Source organism: Bombina bombina, chromosome 2 (genome assembly GCF_027579735.1).
Source record: "Bombina bombina isolate aBomBom1 chromosome 2, aBomBom1.pri, whole genome shotgun sequence".
Taxonomy (NCBI): Eukaryota; Metazoa; Chordata; class Amphibia; order Anura; family Bombinatoridae; genus Bombina; species Bombina bombina.
Genome location: NC_069500.1, coordinates 1,349,764,160 through 1,349,786,783, shown reverse-complemented (window position 1 = coordinate 1,349,786,783; position 22,624 = coordinate 1,349,764,160). Strand labels below are relative to the sequence as shown.

At 36.1% G+C, this 22,624-nt stretch overlaps 1 protein-coding gene across 10 annotated transcripts in view; it reads right to left on the bottom strand.

Annotated features, from left to right (window-relative positions):
* Positions 1 to 22,624, bottom strand: part of CTBP1 (C-terminal binding protein 1) — a 232,545-nt gene that overhangs the window by 208,255 nt on the left and 1,666 nt on the right. The window contains exon 1 of one of the 10 annotated variants that reach the window (XM_053704247.1): positions 22,119 to 22,253. The exons of the other annotated variants lie outside the window; for them this stretch is intronic. The gene's annotated coding sequence lies outside the window, so the exon portion shown is untranslated. Of the gene's footprint in view, positions 1 to 22,118; positions 22,254 to 22,624 lie in introns of those variants that run through there. 10 annotated transcript variants of the gene reach the window in all.

Genomic DNA, 22,624 nt, shown 5'->3' with positions numbered 1-22,624 from the left:
ATGGTTTGTATCTTTACATTATTTAGTCGGACAGTAATCTTTATATTTTAACACTCTATCTTCTGCAGCTTACTGATTTTAGCATGAGTTTTAAACACACTGTGGAAACATATACAAATTGCTGTCAGACTAAATATTACAAAAATCAATTTGCCCCAACAGCTCACCCAGTCCAGTACTGTGCATAATCACACAGTAAGATCAGCTGCACTAAGTGTTTGCTGCGTCTCTTCTCCTGTTTATAGCAAATTGACACACTTTATCCTAGCTCCTCCCCTGCCCTGAGAGTGTCATTAGGAGTCCAGGATAACTTAGGAAGCATTGCTGCTGGCTATTAGGACAGTGGATCTTAGGTAGTTTTGTGTCACTTCAGTTTTGTGTGTCTTTAAAGTGATGGTAAACTCTCCCCTTTTTAAAATCAGCCCCAGACTGTTATTGATATTCTAGATGGAGTTTAAAGGGACAATTTGTATTCTTTTAAAAGATAGATAATCCCTTTATTACCCATTCCCCAGTTTTGCATAACCAACACAGTTATATTAATATACTTTTTACCTCTGTGATTAACTTGAATCTAAGCCTCTTCTGACAGCCCCCTGATCACCTGACTTTTTATTTATTATCAATTGACTTGCATTTAGCACTGTGCTGTGCTAAATCTTAAATAACTCATTGGGTGTGAACACAATGTTATCATGAACACAATGTTATCATGTCATGAACTAGCAGTCTCCTGTTGTGAAAAAGAAATAAAAAAGCAGTAGCTAGAGCGCTGATTGAAGAACAATTTAAACCATTAGCTCACATAAAAATTTACTTTTGAAGTTGGCGGCGGAGCGTGGGCAATTTCAATTTCATATCTATATTAAAAAGTTATTGCGCAACTTCATTACAACTAATGAATAAAACTCCATCTAAAATATCACTAACAGTCCGGATCTGATAGTTTCCTATCATTTTAGGCACTCAGCAGAGCCCTGCAATAGTGTAATATATAGGGAAGTCATAATATAAATATATACAGTTAAAAAATAATTTATTAGGAGAGGGCTTATGTTTCATTATAACTTTACTGCAATAGTGCAAGAATGCTTCTATTCTTATGGTCTGTTGGAAGAATTAATGACTTAATAGTAAACGTTTTATAAATATATGTGTACACGTATTTGTTTAAAGTAGACACGTTTGCTCTTTCTATGGTTGGGAGATGTCTGCATTTGCATTACTGTTCTGTTCTGTCTAGGAAGTTTTACTTCTAATTAAAATGCTACACACAAATATTTCTTGTGTTGCTGTTTTATTAACCCTCTACCAGCCAAACAGCCATATAAAATGCTATTTAGTGCGTCCAACATTTGGTATATATATAGAATTGTATTATTTCAATAAAATTAACTCCTGATGGAATATTATTATTATATTTGATGCTGTGCTTTAACAATAACCATGTGCCCAGAATGGGTTCCAGATACTGGTGCTTTAATCTGTATAATAAACTATGGATAAGTCTAAAATTATACAATTACTATCAAATGGGTGCGTTCTGATCGCAGAACAGAGTGGGCGGAGCAGTTGAACAGTAGGTAATTAATACTCCGGTAACCTGCTTGTTTGCTCTGCTGCAAAGTGTCCCTGGAAAATTATTTTTCCATCTTAGCAACTATGCTTATTGTATATTATGTTATATATGATTTTGTTCAATTCTATTTTTATAGTGAGTAAACATTTTGTAATACTTCATATGGCATAACATATAATTGAATGATCTGCATAAAAAAGCATGCAAATAGTTAATAAAGCCATTCACATTTTGTTGGTAAAAGTCACTGCTCGCAGGCACAGTACTCTGCAATTCTGTTAAGCATAGAATCAGCAGTCACGTCAATACCACCAATCTTCAAAAATCAAGGCAGATTATGTAACATAAAATGCTCTCAGCAAAATACAAGTCACTTGAGATAGCGTAACAATAGTACTAAACCCTTCTCAGTACAAGATTTCATCAGGTTGTATTATACACAAAGCACAAAGGCGCCATTGTATATATTCTAGAATTTCACACATGCACCAAGAAGAATTTAAACATGTTTTAGGTCCTTAATAAATATAACATTTTACTTCCTGTACTGTGCCCCGTTTGTTCAGCATCTTGCTTCATACTTAACAGGAAACCCCAAAAAAGTATTTCATGATTTGGATAGAACATACAATTTTAAACAACATTCAAATTGACTTCTATTATCAAATTGGCTTCATTCTCTTGTTATCATTTGCTGAAGGAAGAGCACTGCACTTCTGGCAGCTAGTTGAACACATCAAGTTAGCCAATCGCAAGAGACAAATGTGTGCAGGCACCAATCAGCAGCTATCTCCCACTAGTGTAGGATATGTGCGTATTCATTATCAACAAGGGATACCAAGAAAACAAAGCATATTTAAAAATGGAAGTGAATTTAAAAGCGCCTTAAAATTACATGCTCTATCTGAATCATGCAAGTTTAATTCTGACTTTCCTATCCCTTTAAAGAGCACTAATTATAAACTTTATTAAACGGCATAAAAATCACAGTGTAGTTTTATAGATTCATATCTGTCTTTAAACAATACGTACATTATGACAAAGCCAAAAACCAGAAGGTTAACTCCTCTAGTAAAGAGGAGGGGGGAAAAAAAAGGAGAAATTCTATTTATCTTTCTTTCAACATTTATCCCAGTGTAGGCGTTAAAAGGGGAAATGTGCAATTAACAGTGATTTGTTTATTCCATAGGAAGACAGCTGAGAAATGACAGTTCTCCACCAGGCTCAATAATGTTACAAAGGCTGCTCTCTTAAAGGCAAAGTGATCTAAAAAAAATATAGTGCTCTAATTCAGGGCTCGACAAACCCAAGGAGCCATTGGCTCCTAGAATTTTACCTAAGCCTCCTAAATTTATGGGTTATTCTCCAAATATCTATAGACAAATACCACTCTGCCTGGCTCCTAAATATTCTTACTGGCTCCTAAGTTTTATAGAGATTTGTTGACGCCTGCAAATTGGTTAGTGCAATTTAACTGTGTAATGGGCATACAAGTTGTATGAGGTCAGTTAGAAAATACAGTCATGGGAAGGTTTTTTTCTTCCTATTTTTTAATCTAAGGAAATACTGATAAGCAGGAGACTGAAGGAAGTTAGAGTGCTCATTGACCAACTTTCCTAAACCTACTAAAGCCAGGCTGGTAACGCTTCTTATCTAATACCCGCCACTTCCTCTTGTCACAACAAAAAGTGCAAATCCGATCAGCCATGAATCCTTAAATTCTACTTCTGAGTCCTTAACGTTTTTGGATTTATATTAAATAATTTCCTGGCACCCCTTTTTGCCACATAATAAAAAGGGAGTAAGCATGTTTCTATGTAAAGAAGATATTATTTAAAGTGCATTAAAAGTGCAAAAAGAAAATGCTCTAATGTGTTAGTACATTACTGCATTATTATTTGTGTATAACAGTTACATGCTCTATTTCATTGGCGAATGAAATTTTACCATGAAGGACCCTGCAGTGCTATGTGTTTAACCAATTTGACCAGGTTAAAGGGACAGTCTACACCAGAATTGTTATTGTTTAAAAAGCTAGATAATCCCTTTATTACCCATTCCCTAGTTTTGCATAATTAACACAGTTCTATAAATACACTTTTTACCTCTGTGATTATCCTGTATCTAAGCCTCTGTAAACTGCCCCCTTATTTCAGTTCTTTTGACAAACATTAATTTTAGCCAATCAGAGCTGGCTCACCTGAACTCCACGTGCGTGAGCACAGTGTTATCTATATGACACACATGAACTAACACCCTCTAGTGGTGAAAAACTGTCACAATGCCCTGAGAGAAGAGACGGCCTTCAAGGGCTTAGAAATTTGCATATAAACCTCCTATGTTTAGCTTTCAACTAAGAATACCAAGAGAACAAAGCATAATTGGTGATAAAAGTAAATTGGAAAATTGTTTAAAATGACACTATCTGAATCATAAAAGTTTATTTTGGACTAGACTGTCCCTTTATATAACTGCTGGTCCTGAACAAAAGCTGCCACTGTTCCAATCAGCAGTGCTAGTCCCTCGACCCAGCTGTGCCATTAGCGCTGCTGATTGGCTCAGCAGCATTGTCTGCTTTGAACCAGCCGTTCTCGGAAGCTCCCAAGAAGTAATTTAACTATGTATTTCACTCCTTTTCAGGGGTGAAACACATAGCGTTGCAGGGTCACTAGTGATAAAGTGACCAATCACCAGCAAGCTCCCCATATTGTATTGCTGCTGCTAAGCCTACTTAGCTCTTCAGCAAAAGATAAGTGTAATGTATCTCAGCGTGCGCTATCCAAACCATAAAAGCTTCATTTTTCCAGTTTAAAATAAATGGATATAGTGCAGGAAATGGACGTCAGCACAGAAGCATGTAAACAAGGTACAAATATTACCTGCATGTTTTACACTGCAGCAATGGTGTATGAACACTGAACCGAGGAGAAACAAATATTCCAATGGTATAGAAATAAATGCACAGTAGATCATACCATCAAAAGCGGGGTTTTTTTTTTTTTATATACCTTGAGAATGTGGGTTCTCACTACCTAGAAGTATTACTGTATCAACAAAAACATTCTTGCAAAGTAAAAAAAAACAAAAACAACCTCATAACGGTGCTATGGAGCCCTAACAAATATACAACTTAAAATGGTAAAAACAGGGTAATATCTATATAAAAACATGGTTTCGGTTTAGGTCCTAAACTCTGTTCCTGTAGCACCAAGTAAATAATACTCTAGTAACTTTAGTAACAATAGAACGTCTGCACACGATTCACACGGATAAATTCACTACCCTAATAAGAGGCGTTCTCTGTGCCTTCTGTCCGTTACACTTTTGAGCTTAGAGCAAAACCGCAGCAAATCCCCCCGCTTGAACCTCTGTATGTGCTTATAACAACCTCCAATCAGCAAGTGGTACAAGTTCTGTGACAGTGAAATACATCCAATGGTGATCCACTATAAGGACAACGTGCCAGGATTGATGCTTTACATTTTTTAATACAGCCACTGATCAAGAACAAGAGAATTAAGACAATTTGATAATAGAATTAAATTGGAACATTGTTTAAAATTGTATGTTCTATCTGAATCATGGGGTTTACTATCCCTTTAAAAAAAGCACAGTAAAGTCAACAATAAACTTACGTTGATTGGGCAGAGGATATGATTTTAAACAACTTTCCAATTTACTTTATTATTTTGCTACGTTCTGTTGATAAAATGTGTTAAAAAAAAGTCATACGAAGCAAGTTCAGCAGTGTGCATATGTCTTAGCCATCTGGCAATAGTGTTTGCAACAATGTTTATGGCAAAGCTATACATAAAATGCTAAACACACATGCCCACTTCTTATCTCCTTAGCCTAACTAGAGTTACTCTTTATCAATATTGCTTTGTTCCCTTGGTAGGTTTTGTTAAAGTAGTAAATTGGAAAGTTGTTTAAAATTGCATGCTCTTTCTGAATCATGCAGGTTTAGTTTTGACTTTAATGTCTCATTAAAGGGACATAATACTCATATGTTAAATCACTTGAAACTGATGCAGTATAACTGTAAAAAGCTGACAAGAAAAAAAAATAACCTGAACATCTCTAAGTAAAAAAAGAAGATATTTTAAGTGCTGTGTAAACAGTTATACTTCAACTGTTGTTAAGCTGCAAGTTGAAAAAAATAATAATAATAATAATAATAATAATAATAATAGCCAATCAGCATCAGCAGTTCTGAGATAATGTTTTGCTTTTGCTCTGATCTCATGAGATTTCATTGAACTTACTTAAACTGAATAGGAAAATAACATGACTGTGTAACATGACTGCGCCTGCACATGACAGATACACACTGTCTAGCTTGGGAGAAGCATCATGACTGGCTGCCTAAAGTCTATTTACAGTGGGTGTGAATACATAGTGCTGAATTATATAACATCAACTTAGCGCCAGCTTTCTACCTGAAAGGATTTCAGAGAGAAATTCCTATGAAAATTACTTTTACAGTATGCCGCTCCTGGCTCTACTGAGCGGGTCTGTTTTATTCCCGATCGCACCATTAAACTCACTGTAGCTCGCTCCCGCTCTGGTAGCTACATTGAGTTTAATGGCACGATCTGGCCGGCTGTGAATAGACAGCGTGTCCGATGCGCTTAGGGAAAACAAACAGACCCGCTCAGTAGAGCCAGGAGCAGCGTACCGTAAAGTCATTTTCGTAGGAATTTTTCTCTGAAATCCTTTCAGGTAGAAAGTTGGCGCTAAGCTGACGTTATATAATTCTGCACTATGTGCAGAATTATAGAACATTATTTTGTGGGTTTACTGGCCCTTTAAAGCTCAATGGGAAGCAGACAATTTCAGTACAGATGGTTTATCACACTTCTGCTCTTGATAAAAAAAAGAACTTTACTTACAATGACATTTCCTCACAGATTGATGACTTACCCCATAAAGGTATTATATGGTCAATCCCTTACTGGTGGCATTTAGTGAAACAAAAGAGCTGTGTAGGTCTCAAAGGTTTATTTTCTTATAGACCCTATGAAATGTTTAGAAACTCGGCATTACCTGATGTTCCAGCTCAGCCTGCAGAATATCTCCATGAGTCAATTACCACAACGCAAGAAAAACAAAAGATCACTGATATTGCTGTAGAACCGGTGACAGAGGGATACGGAAAAGGGAGACGTCAAATTTATTTTTGGTATATTCAGGTACTTCTTTAAAGGGACACTGAACCCAATTTTTTTCTTTCATTATTCAGATAAAGCATGCAATTTTAAGCGTCTAATTTACACCTATTATCAAACTTTCATTCTCTAGGTATCTTTATTTGAAAGAGCAGGGATGTAAGCTTATCTTTGGTTCAGCACCTGGTTAGCACTTTCTGATTGGTGGCTAAATGTAGCCACCAATCACCAAGCACTATCCAGGGTGCTTAACCAAAAATGGGCAGGCTCCTAAGCTTACATTTCTACTTTTTTAAATAAAGATACCAAGAGAATGAAGAAAAAATGATAATAGGAGTAAATTCGAAAATTGCTTAAAATTGTATGCTTTATCTAAATCATGAAAGAAAAAAATTGGGTTCAGTATTCCTTTAAAAACACAAAAACAAACCTTCCTACACAATCTTTAAAACGATATTCTGTTTCACAGCAAAAGGTTTGGTAAATACTGGTACCAAGTAAACCATATTCTACAGACAGGGAAACAATCACAAAATACCTCTCCTCTAAAACAGGAAATTCAAAGTAGTTAATTAGCATGCAAGACTATCGCAAACATAACTATGTGTTTCAAGCCCTACAAAGGGGTTAAATGCATAGCTAAAGCCGCACTCAGGAGATGCAACACTTCACAGCTCACAAGCTGAACAAAGTCTGTGATTGGCAGCTATATGTGCATATCACTCTTAATTGGCTAATCAAGAATGGTGGCTTAACTATGTTGGTGTTAAAAATATAGATTACAAGTCGGGTGCTCTATCAATATCTTGTGTCTGTTCTCAGAATAGTACACAACCTGATATTACAAGTCTGTGGTAAAACAGAATTACCAGAGAATGTTTAGCGCGGCCTATACTTTCAATGGATAGCTCAGCTGCACTAATCATCACTCAAATTACAAATTGTCAGTTATACATTGGAACACCTGAGGCTTATAGTCGAGCGATAACATTTTACTTTCAACTTGTATTATGAGTGTAAGAATAAGACCTCTATTGATTTAACTTGAGCGGTGTTAGCGCTCAACACCGCTGATATTTTGCGCTCCACTTGTATCTAGGCGATAGTTAGCAATGGACATTTGGAAAAAATAACATGCCTTCAAAATATTAGTGTTTTTTCATTAGAAAATCATTTTCAAGGAATAAACAAGAAATAGGACAAAGGATATATCCAGTGACAATAACCTACATTTTCCCTTATAGGTAGAATATTAACCTAAATGAATATCATATTGCATTATTTCCAGTTTCAAATTAGTTTAAAGATTTTGGATAATTTCTCATTATCCACCAAAATTTCCAAAATAAATTAAACATCATCATCATAAACTAAACCTATAACTATTTTAAATAACTATTTCTCACTAGAATGATTCACTACAATGATGTAAGTAGCAACCAAAACAGGATCTTAATTCTAAATTCAAGACTAGAGCACCCTACATTAGTACAAACCATAATGCTACTAGTTATGGAGATACATACAAGCAGTATGGCAACTAATAGAAAAGTAAATTGTATATTAATAGTTTTAACAAATCTGTATCAGACTTAAAGGGACAGTCAAGTCCAAAAAAACTTTCATGTTTCAAATAGGGCATGAAATTTAAAACAACTTTCCAATTTACTTTTATCACCAATTTTGCTTTGTTCTCTTGGTATTCTTAGTTAAAAGCTAAACCTAGGAAGCTCATATGCTAATTTCTTAGACCTTGAAGGCCGCCTCTAATCTAAATGCATTTTGATAGTTTTTCACCACTAGAGGGCATTAGTTCACGTGTTTCATATAGATAACATTGAGCTCATGCACGTGAATTTACCATGGAGACAGCTCTGATTGGCTAAAATGCAAGTCTGTCAAAAGAACTGAAATAAGGGGGCAGTCTGATGAGGCTTAGATACAAGGTAATTACAGAGGTAAAATGTGTATAATTATAACTGTGTTGGTTATGCAAAACTGGGGAATTGGTAATTAAAGGGCCATAATACCTGAATGTTTAAACACTTGAAAGTGATGCAGTATAGCTGTAAAAAGCTGACTAGAAAATATCATCTGAACATCTCTATGTAAAAAAGAAAGATATTTTACCTCAAAAGTTTCTCAGCAGCCACATCCCATTGTAAAGGACGTCTAAGCAGCAATTTAGTATGTCTGTCCCGGGACAGCGGAAGGAACGAGCTTAGTGCACTCTCATCTTATTTCCCTATACAGCTTAAGGAAGTTTACAATGAAATCTCATGAGACTTAAGTGAAATCTCATGAGATCACAGTAAAAGAGTTCATGACCTCAGCACTGTTTATTTCTTCATTTTTTTGTTTTACCTGCAGCTGAGCAGCAGTTGAGTATAACTTTTTACGCAGAAATTACTCTGCTGAGCTGAGGACATTGTGAGGTAAAATATCTTCCTTTTTTACATAGAGATGCTCAGGTGATATTTTCCTGTCAGCTTTTTACAGTTATACTGCATCAGTTTCAAGTGATTTAGCATATGAGTATTATGTCCCTTTAAGGCATTATCTATCTTTTAAAACAACAAATTCTGGTGTTGACTGTCCCTTTAATACTCAATTATAGAATATATATATATATATATATATATATATATATATATATATATATATATATATATATATATATATATATATATATATATATATATATATATATATTAGGGCTGCAACTAACGATTATTTTCATAGTCGATTAATCGTCCGATTATTTTTTCGATTAATCGACTAATCGGATAAAAAATAAATAAATGAATTTTTCCTATATTTTTTTTTTTTAAAACTTTATTTATAACCAATAAAGGGTGCAAAGTTACAGGGTGCTTATCCAGCCCACCTCGCAGGATGAGTCAGGAAGGCAGATAGTACAGTACAATCAATCAATTGCAATTTCACATGATAACATGCAGATATCTTCATAAACTTTCAATAGGCAGTTATTGTTCTAAAAGACAAGGGTTTGCACCGCTATATTGGGGTTTTTAACCTTATTATAAAACAAAACAAGACAAACAGGGGAAACCAAAAAAAAAAAAAAAAAAAAAAAAAAAAAAAAAAAAAGGGGGGGAGGTGGGGGAATGGGAGAATGGGAAGGAAAGGGGGAAACGAACAGAACAGGGGAGACAAAGGGAGGCTAGGGGGAAGTCAGGGAGGGGAAAGGATAGAGTGGCAAGAGGTGAGGGGGACATAGTAGGCTCCTATTATAGGGGCGTATCTCCCTGTGCAGGGCATATTGAGAATATCTGTTAGAACATTAGTCAGAACGAGATACCCTATAGTGTGCAAATTAGGACTTTTCTTTTATTTTTATTTATGAGATATCCAGATGCCCCGCTCAGTGTCTAGGGGTTATGGTCTAAGATTGAAAGTAGAAATATGAGATGGCAGTTAAAGGGAGACATCTGTGCCACAGCAGTCTAGTATTAAGTAATATACTAAAAGTTAGTAATGTATAGTTAGTTATGAAGCCTCAGTATAACTTGGGGTATTTACAAGTTTAAGTGGGGTGGTGGGGAATAGCTTGCAGGTTAAATTTAATGGCAAGGTGGTTGCAGGTTAAATTTAATGGCAAGGTGGTTGCAGTATTGGCGAGAGAAGCATGAGTATGGAATCCAACATCTGCTACTGCAACATGTGGCACTACACATGATATATCAACATATTCTTCAAGAGAATAGGGGTTAACAAAATAAAATAACATTACAAAATTTCCAAAGATTAAAACAGTAAGCACACAACTAAGAAAATATAACTCTTGTAATACAACATACATTTGTGTAGTCCTCAGACAACAATATAGGTTTCATTGGTAAACTATGTGGGGTCTATGAGAGCAGGGGGTCTATAATAAAAGCTACTGAGATAACTGCAGGCATACAATAAGGAAACTTGATAGGTATGCTGACATATTTGGACAGAATATAGGGTTGACACTTGTATTTAATAACAAGGGCAAGGACTAAGCCCACAGAAACATTAGAACAGTAAAGGCAAAATAGATAGTGTAGGTTTAAGAATGTGTGTAGTCACCCAGTCGCTGACAAAAAGCATGTATGGTGTATGCGAGTGTCCAGATAAACAAATCTGAGGAACATACTGCAGCGCTTAATTGTCTAGAGGGAAGAGATAATGCTGGACAGGTCAGCGAACCGGGTAAATTATATATTTGGGACCCATTCACCCATTAGACATTGATGACCTTCAGTGGTATAATATGAAAAAGCAGGTTGACACCTTCTGTTACTATGGATAACATACAGCCTGGTACAATTGAGCCATTTTAGCCCTAGGTATATTATTCCGGTCTATAAGGAGTTAGAAGGCAGTTTGAAATCACTAGTTGTTACACTTATGCAGTATATTATAGACAGAGTACCAGAGAACAAAAAGAAAGCATTTGGGTGTGCATATTGAGCCCAGCATACATTCAGATTCAGACATTTTTGCGTAGGAACCTTATATACATCTTATATGGCAAACATAGTGAAACTAAAGTCTCAGTAGGATCTTGCAGCAAGATACACAAGCTGCTTCTTCGAAGTCAGTGTACCCCGACCATGATGAGCAAAAGGCCTGCCATTCAGCGATACCTGTAGCCCAACGGGTCTTACACTTTTCCCAGCCGTAAGACATCTTGAGGGATCGGTAGTAAAATGAACTCTGTAAGTCTGTGTTTTGGTCCCTCTCTATTGCAGAGTTATTAATTCCACTGACTACCACGTCTAGTCCGGGGTTGGTGGCACATACAGACTTGTAGTTACCTTGCAAGTCTCCACAGTTAACAGCCTGTGTGTTGAGAGGAATCTTTGCCGCCACTGTGAGATTAGGAGCAATGGAGGCGGCTTTCTCTTCCTCTCTAGATCCAAGAGCTGTATCTGGTGCGATCGCCGGGGAAGAAATAGGATCCATGCGGGGCTCTAACCGATTCAGGCAGGCATGAGTTGCTCCATTCTCCATCACCGCTGCTATCCCCTCACCTCCTGAGGGAGTTAAGATCATGCGGCCGTCATCTGTACCGCCAGAGTAGGAGGTAGTGGTACTTGCCATAGTCTGTGAGGAAGGGGCATGTCGACCAGATACATGGTTCTGCAGTCGGGGGAGTTGTTTTGGTACCCCAATTGTTGCGCATAGGTCCGTGCAGGACGCCAGGAGTCTATCTAACCTGGGCAAAAATATAGCCATAACTTCAGCGATTATACCGTTGTCGCTGCTTGCTTTAGTAGTAGTGGGCATATCCATCTCTCAGGATCAGGGAGGAGGTTGATATACACTGTGGCGGTAGTGTTCCCGCCACGAAGCCCGATGGCTTTAATCTTTAAAATGACAATCCGGGGTAGAAGAGCTGTTGTTTCTTCTGTCTGCTAGATATTCCCGGACAGCTTGCCTGTCAAGGGAGACGCAGATGGCATGGGTAAGTGGCAGCAATATCCGATTTATAAATGTTATTCCTCAGAGCTGTTAAAGCTTGCAGCCATCTTGTTGAGCCGCCCACCGGAAGTCAATTTTTCCTATATTTTAAATAAAATCTACATACTGAGTGTTATAAATATAAACTTTCGATTAAAACAACTGTTGGTCCAATTTTTTAAGCAGCAGAACACAGTTTTATACTTAAGCAAAACAAAACCACAAACTGTTTGAAAAGAGGTAGAACTAGACAGAGGTAAACTAACACTATTTATAACATTCTATTCACTCTTTAAGAAACTTTGCATTTAAATGCAAAAATGTCACCATGTCCACATGCTCCTGGCTGAGGCTGGCTCTCTTTTTGCAAGCTATTTTGCCTGCAGCAAAGAAAAGGCGCTCAGATGGTGTTGAGGTGCCTGAGATGCATAAGTAGGGTTTTGCCAATTTCACTAAGGTGGGCTATTTATCTTTGTTAGTTCTCCACCAATGCAAGGGGCCTCTCAACAAAGTAAGCCTGGACTTCATTTTAACATAAAAATATCAATAACGATCTATAAGGTTAGGGGGAAAAAATATCTTGTCCACTCTTAAAATAACAGATATATACTTTCAGTGGTTGAATTTGGCTCATTTATCTATAGAGTACATATATCAGCAACAGCAAGCGATCCACTAAAAATGATCTAAACAGGTAATAGTGACATCAATTCATACAACAAATGCCATCAATCTAGGGCTAGGTGTAAATAACAAGCTCGGCACTATATCATGCAAAGCATAGTCCCAAATCACCTGATTTTATATAAACAATCCAAATGATGACTCCTATTTTATTTCTGAGTTGCACATAAGCCAGGAGTAGTTGTAAACTTAAAAAGAAACTTATACTGTCCTAAAAAAGTGAAAAGTAAAATGTCTGTAGACGTCCTTTAGGCCAAGGGCATAACCATAAAACACAATACCACGTGCAAGAGCTCATTTGAGTAAAGCAGCTGGTGCTGTGCACAGACCAACTAATCGATTATGAGATTCGTTGACAACTATTTTCATAATCGATTATTATCGATTATGCCGATTAGTTGTTGCAGCTCTAATATATATATATTATATTATATTCCCACAGAGGAATACCAAAATGAACTAGAACAAATTTTAAAAGCAGCTTTCAAGAAGGGTCTGTTAAATAAAAAAAAGAGCTAGATGTCTTAACTGTCAAACATCCACGAATAGCAACATTTTATACAATTCCAAAATTACATAAGAATAAAGTTCCACCTCCAGGTAGGCCGATAATATCAGGTCAAGGTAGTTTAAAAGGAAAGATTTCTATTTATGTAGAATATTGTCTGAGACCATTCCTTGTTACTCTTTCTTCTTACATAAAAGATACCCAAGATACTCTTACAAAATTAAATGATATTGAAGTAAAGGATCATGATACCCTTAAAAAATGTAATGATATTGAAGTAAAAGATCATACTATATTGGTAGCGATTAACGTAGAATCCTTATATTCTTTAATTCCCCATAAACAAGGGCTAAATATTTTCTTGAACAAAGAGGCCAAAAATATGATGAACACACTGATCTGGTTGTAAGATTTTTGGAATTTATACTAACACATAACTCTTTTGTTATTGATAATACATTTTAAATCAAAATATGGGTACAGCAATAGGTACCAGCTGTGCCCCCACATATGCCTGTCTATATCTGGGCAAGTGGGAAAGGGATATGGTACACAGCACAGATGATATGCAAGGCAACCATATAGAGCTTTGGCTTCGCTTTATAGATGACATCCTGGTATTATGGGATGGCACGGTTTCAGAGTTAAAATCTTTTATGTCAAATTTAAACCAAAAAATAATTAAACCAAAAATGCACATACTTGGGAGTGAAAAAGAGATAGAATTCCTTGATCTGAAAATATAGATTATTAACAACAAAATGGAAACAAGTACTTACAGAAAACCCACATCAGGGAACTCACTGTTACTAGCAAATAGCCACCATCCAAAATCACTAATTAATAATATACTAAAAGGTCAATATTTACGTCATAGACGCAACTGCTCCAATACAGTCAAATTCAATGAAGAAGAAATGATACTAAAAAAATGCTTTAAAGAGGTTATTAAAAAAATATTTGAAAAAAGCTTATATGTCAGCAAAAAGTAAAGATAAACTATTATATACAGAAAAGGTAAAATTCATGACCAGAAGGTAAGATTTATCAGTCCATACAACAACAAGTGGAAGGAAGTCAGGGCTATAATGCAAAAACATTGGAAAGTTTTAACATTAGACAATGATATAAAACAAATAGTAGGGGATAGACCTTTAATGACGGCAAAAAAAGCACCCAATTGAAAAGAGAAGTTAACAACTAGTCATTTTATAAAAACCAAGGAAGTCAATTGGTTAAACAAAAGAATAAAACCTGATGGCAATGAAAAATGTAGAAAGTGTTCAGTGTGCAAAAATATGCAAACAGGCATTTTTTTCTGTGATAAATGGGGGCATCTACATAAAATAATATGAAATATAAATTGCAGAAGTGAGGAGATTGTATATATTGTTTTGTGTAATTGCCCAATGTATTATATAGGTAAAACTTAGAGAATCGAAAGAAAGAATAAAGGAACACAAAAGGGACATAAAGAATGAAATAAAAACAAGTAGTGTGGCACGGCACTTTAAAGCTTACCATTGCAGTAATGGGGAACAATTGAAATTTATGGGACTAGAAAAAATTAATTTCCAAGGCAAAGGGGGGAATGAAAATCAGACATTACTGCAAAAGGAATGCAGATGGATCTTTAATTTAAAGTCATTAACCCCTTATGGACTAAATGAGGAAATTAACTATGCACCATTTTTATAAATTTATAAGTGAAATTTATTATTTTGAATTTTGTTTTCATTATTATTTATTCATAATAATTTTTATATTTATTTTTAAACATTTTTATTAATTTTCTAAGGTATGTTGAGAATATGAGTAAAGATGCAAGTCCTATATATTTCTGCTGTATATATAAAGATGATTACCAATTTCTTTATACTGAGATAAGGGATGTCATAAATTTACAGATTATTTCAAATAAAATGACATTATATAAGTGAATAACTGTCAAAATGAATTGTGTGTATGTATATCAAGCGCCATGTTTATACTTATAAATATGGATTTTGTTAAAACATCGGGAGATCAATATAGATTAACTTTAAATATAACAAATACAAAATGTAAATAGCGACATTATTAGGATTGAACAATGTAGTGACATTATTAGGATTGAACAATGTAGCAATTTTTGTTCAATGTAGCAAGCAAGGTATCGAATAAAGTTATTTCACAAAAGTGGGCGTGTCTGAACAAAGGATATGAATTCGGCACACAGCCACAGTAATTACACGCCAGAAGAAGCCCACAAATCAGACAGTGCAGGGTGAAACGCGCGTAGCGGTTTTCTCTTACTACAAAAGGGGTATCAGCTGACCCTCAGTTCTTTCTGCTGTTTTGGGTATATGGGAGCTGAATCGATTTGAGAATGTGGAGCATATAGGCATCAAGGTTAACAACCACGAAAGCATTGTAACGACAGCACCTCTACAAGGTACAACAGGCCTAAATTTGTGAGTATGGAGTTAATGTGTTATTCCCTTAGAGGACTGGATGACTGAGATAAAAGTATGGAGCAATACACAGAGTGAGTGTCAGATATGGAAAACAAGAACTACCTTCAGCTTGCACATTGAAACGGGCCAAAGTTTAATGCACAGGTATGCTGATTACATTTCCAGTATATTATAACGCGTGAACACAGCAGTTCCGCCTTCAGTTGGGACACCCTATAAAGTCTGGAGGATAAGGGAACTCTGGGACTGCTTCTAAACCAATGAATGGGGGTTAATCTGATGGTGGCCATATTTATTGAGCTCTAGTTTGGAACCATCATTGTAAGTTTAGATGCCGGCCCATTTTTTATTGGTGGATGAATTTATCCACCAATCAGCAAGGACAACCCAGGTTGTTCACCAAAAATGGGCCGGCATCTAAACTTACATTCTTGCATTTCAAATAAAGATACCAAGAGAATAAATAAAATGTGATAATAGGAGTAAATTAGAAAGTTGCTTAAAATTTCATGCTCTATCTGAATCACAAAAGAAAAAAATTGGGTTCAGTGTCTCTTTAAGGACCAGGGCTATTTTTACATTTCTGCAGTGTTTGTGTTTAGCTGTAATTTTCCTCTTACTCATTTACTGTACCCACACATATTATATACCGTTTTTCTCGCCATTAAATGGACTTTCTAAAGATACCATTATTTTCATCATATCTTATAATTTACTATAAAAATAGTTATAAAATATGATAATAAAAAAAAATTCTAACTTTCACCCTTAAAATCTGTTACACATCTACAACCACCAAAAAACACCCATGCTAAATAGATTATAAATTTTGTCCTGAGTTTAAAAAATGCAATGTTTACATGTTCTTTGCAAGTTATAGGGCAATAAATACAAGTAGCACTTTGGTATTTCCAAACCATTTTTTTTTTTCTCACAATTAGCGATAGTTACATTGGATTCTGTCAGGAATCCCTGAATATCCCTTGACATGTATATATTTTTTTTAGTAGACAACTCAAAGTATTGATCTAGGCCCATTTTGGTATATTTCATTCCACCATTTCACCGCCAAATGCGATCAAATAAAAAAAGAATTGTTCACTTTTTCACAAACTTTAGGTTTCTCACTGAAATTATTTACAAACAGCTTGTGCAATTATGGCACAAATTGTTGTAAATGCTTCTCTGGGATCCCCTTTGTTCAGAAATAGCAGACATATATGGCTTTGGCATTGCTTTCTAGTAAATAGAAGGCTGCTAAATGCCGCTACGCACCACACATGTATTATGTCCAGCACTTAAGGGGTTAATTAGGTAACTTGTAGGGAGCTTGTAGGGTTAATTTCATCTTTAGTGTAGAGATCAGCCTCCCACCTGACACATCCCACCCCTTGATCCCTCCATGACCCCTCTTAAACAGCTCTCTTCACTCCCCCATCCCACAATTGTCACTGCCATCTTAAGTACTGGCAGAAAGTCTTCCAGTACTAAAATAAAAGCCTTTTTTTTTTAATTATATATATATATATATATATATATATATATATATATATATATATATATATATATAGTTTCTGCAGTGTAGGTTCCCCCCTAACCCCCTAACCTCTAGATCCCCCCCCCCTCAAAACAGCTCTCTCAACATCCCCCCTCTTCCTTTTTGTGGCCACCTTAGGTACTCCGTTTCTTAAAAATGTGCTAATTTTTATTATTTTTGTACCCCATTTTTCCGTAGTGTAGCTGCCCCCCCTCCAATATCCTCCCCCCTCCCCGATCAATTTTAAATCAATTATTTCCCCCATCCCTCTCACTCACCATATCCCTTAGGAAGTACTTGGGACTGCCAGACTGGTGACCGGTCGCGTGCGTGCTACCACCACCCCACCCCCTTTGCGCGCTCCCGCCCCCATTCCCGGCACAGCAACCGGAATGCCCACCGCCTCCCTGCAGCTGCTCCCACCCACCAACAATCGGCACCATTGCTGTGCGATACAGAGAGGGCCACAGAGTGACCCTCTCTACATCGACAACTCTGCATATCTATTTCTGCAGTGCCCCACTCGTGGGGCATGCAGAAATAGCGCAATCTCGCTCTTTTGAGCAAGATTGCGGTAGAGAGAAGCCCAGGACTGCAGTGATGTACAGGGTACATCGCTGGTCCTTAAGGGCATAAGGACCAGCATAGTACAGAGTACGACACTGGTCATTAAGGGTTAATTCATAGTACAGAGTATCACACTGGTCATTAAGGGTTAATTTGCTCCCAACAATCCATTTTACCTGCTGCAATCTATTAAATTGTTTATAAGTAGATAATTTACCTTTATGCCAACATTTAAAATGGTTGATTTTGTCCGTCATATCCCTAGCTATATTGAAAGTTTCTATACTTAAGTACTGACATGTTAAAGGACCACTAAACATAGAAGTAGAATAGTATATTCAGTAAATGTATAATAAAGACAGTGCAAAAGCACTTAGTTCGAATTTCAAATGAGTAATAGATTTCTGACAAATTTTAAAGTTAGTTCTATTTTCCCTACCACTGCATCATGTGATAGTCATAAGCAAGCCAATCACAAAATTAATATACCTATATTCTGTGAATCTTGCACATGCTCAGTTAGAGCATGTGCCTCAGAAACTGTGCATATAAAAATATTGTGAACATTTAGACAATGGAAATGATTTGAAAAGTTATTAAAATTGTTTGCTCTTTCTGAATAATGAAAGTTTAATTTTCAGTCGAGTGACCATTCAATTGTCTATATACTGACAGAGATATTATAAAGAAGCATGTGTGCACACAGAAATTAATCAAAGAAGATCTGATTTCTCTGCCAACTCAACCCATTTTAATGGGTTGTAATTTCAAAGAACAAAACCAATTCCATATACACAAAATATACCTAAAGGGGTGCTTGATCATATATTTAATACCCTGCAGCTGGTATTAAAAGTCATTGGAAACACTTTAAGGCAAAAACTATTTTACAATACACGGTGCCTTTTAAGAGGGTAAGATGTGGGCATTCCAGTGGCAGTGCTGGTTGGGATTTGCATAGCCAACTGACGGAGCACAAGCTCAGTGGGGACAATTCATCAGCGGTCACAATATACCGTTAAGGAAATTTAAAATAAAAAAACAGCAAGACTGGCTTCTTGAATCATTAATGGGAGGTCTGTACACGAGCTTGATAATAAATGCATATAATAGTCATCTACTTACAAAAAAAAAAAAAAAAAATCTACATTTTAAGAGCTGCACATTCTCTCCGCCAATAGCATATCGACTGTATATAATTCCCATGAATACTTATGGAGTTCATTTTTAATATTTTTTTATGAACAAATTATCCTAAGGTCCTAAACAACAAAAAAAGCTACTTCCTCTTTAATCTCTTTATTCTGAGTGGCTCCCCCCTTCTAATTATTGAGTTTAAGCATTTCAACCACACACATTGCTAACAGGTGTATAAAAGCCAGAACATAGCCATACAATTTTAGACAAACTTTGTTTGGGGGAAGGCCCTTTCCTGTTCCAGCATGACTGTACAACTGTGCACAAAGCAAGGTCCATGAAGACATGATTTGACAAAGTTTGGTGTCGAGGAACTCAAGTAGCCTCCATAGAGCCCTGACCTCAATCCCATTGAACACCTCTAGGGTGAATTGGAATGCGACTTGTGAGCCAGACTTACTTGTCCAACATTGTTGCCTAACCTCACAAATGCTCTTTAAACTGAAAGGACACAAATTTCCTGGGAGATAATCCAGATCTTGTGGAAAGCCTTCTCAGAAGAGTTGTGACTGTTGTAGCTGCCAACGGAGAGGGGGGCAACTCCATATCAATGCTCATGGTTTTGGAATGGGATGTCCAACAAACACATAGGTCTGATGATCAGGTTTGCAGATGCTTTTAGACATATAGTTTATATAAGAATATCACAACTTCCAACATTTTCAAATGAGGATTCACAATTGATTTCTTTTTGGAAAGAACTGGTGACTAAAATGTTAAAATGCTATTAATTGAAAAGGAAACAAAAAGAGAAAAAAGGCTGTAAACTTTCAGGGTGATATTGGCTTATACACAATATCCAAATTGTCAAAAGATGTGTACCTCTGAGCACAGATCTTGACTCGCAATGGGGCTCATAATGCAAGGTTCCTTGCCATGTGGTATTCCACCCACACAGTCCGCTGAACCAATCAAGGGTCTGTAAGCTAAGACAGTATGTCAATGGCTAGAGTAAAACTTTGGTATTTGATGTGAAAATTCCCTTGGTCTTTATAAGCTCCAAAAAAATAATAATAATATATATATATATATATATATATATATATATATATATATATATATATATATATGGGATCCTAGTCTTTATTAGGGATATGCGTTCGGATCCTTCGTTAGGAAAAAGGCGGACGTTTGAGACATTCAGCTCCTTTTAGAGCTGGATTTATTCTTGTCAAAGTGCAACAAACTAAGATCTGGATTTGCATCTTCTGCATTCGGATCCTAACGAAGGATCTAAATACACATCCCTAGTTTTCCTTTATTTCTCATACAGGTTTATCATCCTAGGTTATTTTGCCTTAAGACACCATAATTCGCTACACCAGGCTATCAAATGCAAAAGGATTTGATGCCAACAGATAGTATTTCAGAAGGAACATAAAACTATTTAGACTTGCTCACAAGATGCCAAATTAAAAAGTATAGTCCCTCACATATTTGCTATTTTTTTTAGAAGTTTCTATATCACTGATGAATGTATCTCAATCTAGGTGTTATTATTCCATACTTTATTCCCCTTTACAAGAGAAGCTAGGCATTCTGATTGATGTATTGATCCGGTCTATTCTTTAGCTCACATTGAAAGAGCCAGTGAAGGCCATCTGGCCAGAAAATAACTATTCCCAAGGTCACGCAGCCATTAACATACTATTTAAATACTATAAATAAGGATGCAATACTGCGAAAAGTTAACTGTTTGTAATTCTGCAAACAAGGACTTTAAAACATCATGCAGTAGCACACTTTGGCATTCAATGGTTAACAGTTAAACTAGAATACAGAGAACATTTTTGTATTCTCTCTAGTATCTGTACAAGCAGACGAGGAGAAGGAAACTGATTCATTAAGAGTTTAGTGGCAGCTGTGTCCTTAATATCTTTAGTTATGTCATAATCCACTTTCAAAATAGGATAAGCTCAAACTTATTTTGGAAATGAAAATAAACTGAAGGATCATTGTTTGCAGCTTGAAAATGATGCTAATGTTAAGGATTGACCGCATGATTATTAAAAACACACACAAATCCATTGTAAATGGCAAAAATAAAATATTTTTATACGGAAATAAAGCACGATTACTAATACAGATATAATTTCTAAAATCAAAAGCACAAAAACAATCCTTACACCTTTAATACGCTTGGAATGTAATGTTACATGCTCTCTGCACCCTTAGTGACCATACGGGCTTAAAAAAAAAAAAGGAGTTCACTGCAGCCCTGGTTTATTAAAGAAGGAGCAGATTTCCCCCCCCCCTTCCATATACAGGGACTGACTATATTTAAAAAAAAAAAAAGCCAACACCCCTAACCACTCCCCTTCTAATACGCAACCCCTTCATCTGTCCTGGTTTGCGACTTATCAGTGCTGAGGTTATGGTCACAGCTATAAATAATTTGAAGGTAATATGTAACTTATTAAGCAGCCTCAGAAAAAAAATGAAACATACAAAAATGTTAAAATCATGTTAAACTATAGCAGCATTCTAAATATTAAAAGGCTAATTTTTTATACTTTAAATATAAAAAATGCCTTCTGTTGTTGCACATTATAAGAAAAAGAAAAAATGATGACAATATTTTCTGCATATATTCTCAGTAGAAGAGATGCATGTTGCCCACATTCTCAAAGACGTATCTGCTTATATTTTGACGTGTAGAGCATCTACCGTCCAATCATAAAACATAAACCAAGGCAAACAACAAATACACACTGGGTACTTACTGTACATTAATCCATTAAGCACATTGCAACTGCTCAATGAAGCATTCTCTCCCTATTGAATTTGCTGGTGGATAATACGACAAGAACTATTATATATAATAGGAACACAGCAGTGCAACTCGAAATTCCTTGAGCACACTTCCTCAGCGTTGTAGTAAACAAACACCTTACTAGGACATACAACAATACTAAAATTCCAGAAACCTCAATTATGTCCCCCACATTAAAATATAAACACTTACACGTACGAAGGTAATGTCCAGAGATGCTATTCATTAGATGAGCCTACACAAAACCGAAAAGAGATGACATTTGTCTATCACACAATATGCAAATTAGGCCGCACAACCATGAAGTCTGTCTCGACATATGGAGTATTGTTCTTGCAGTTGGACAAATAGATTGTTAACTTAATAAAAGAGTGCTGGTCTCTAGTGCTTGCCAAATACAGTCTGTTTTCTTTTAAATACACTGAGCTGTGTAATCTGCTTAGAAACTACTGGTGCATGCAAACCTGCCCCAATAAAACATTTCCATAGCCAAGTAAATATAAAAAGCTCACAAAAAGGAACTGTACACATAAAAAGAGACACATTATTTCCATGGCGCATTCATCTGAAACGAGCGTCAGCTAAGGTGCTTATTATATTTATAAACGGTAACAACTAAAAATATGTATTACGCTCAGGAGATGGCTGTGGTCTTGTGTTAATCCCTCAGATTAAATGACCTTCTAAACCTATTAACC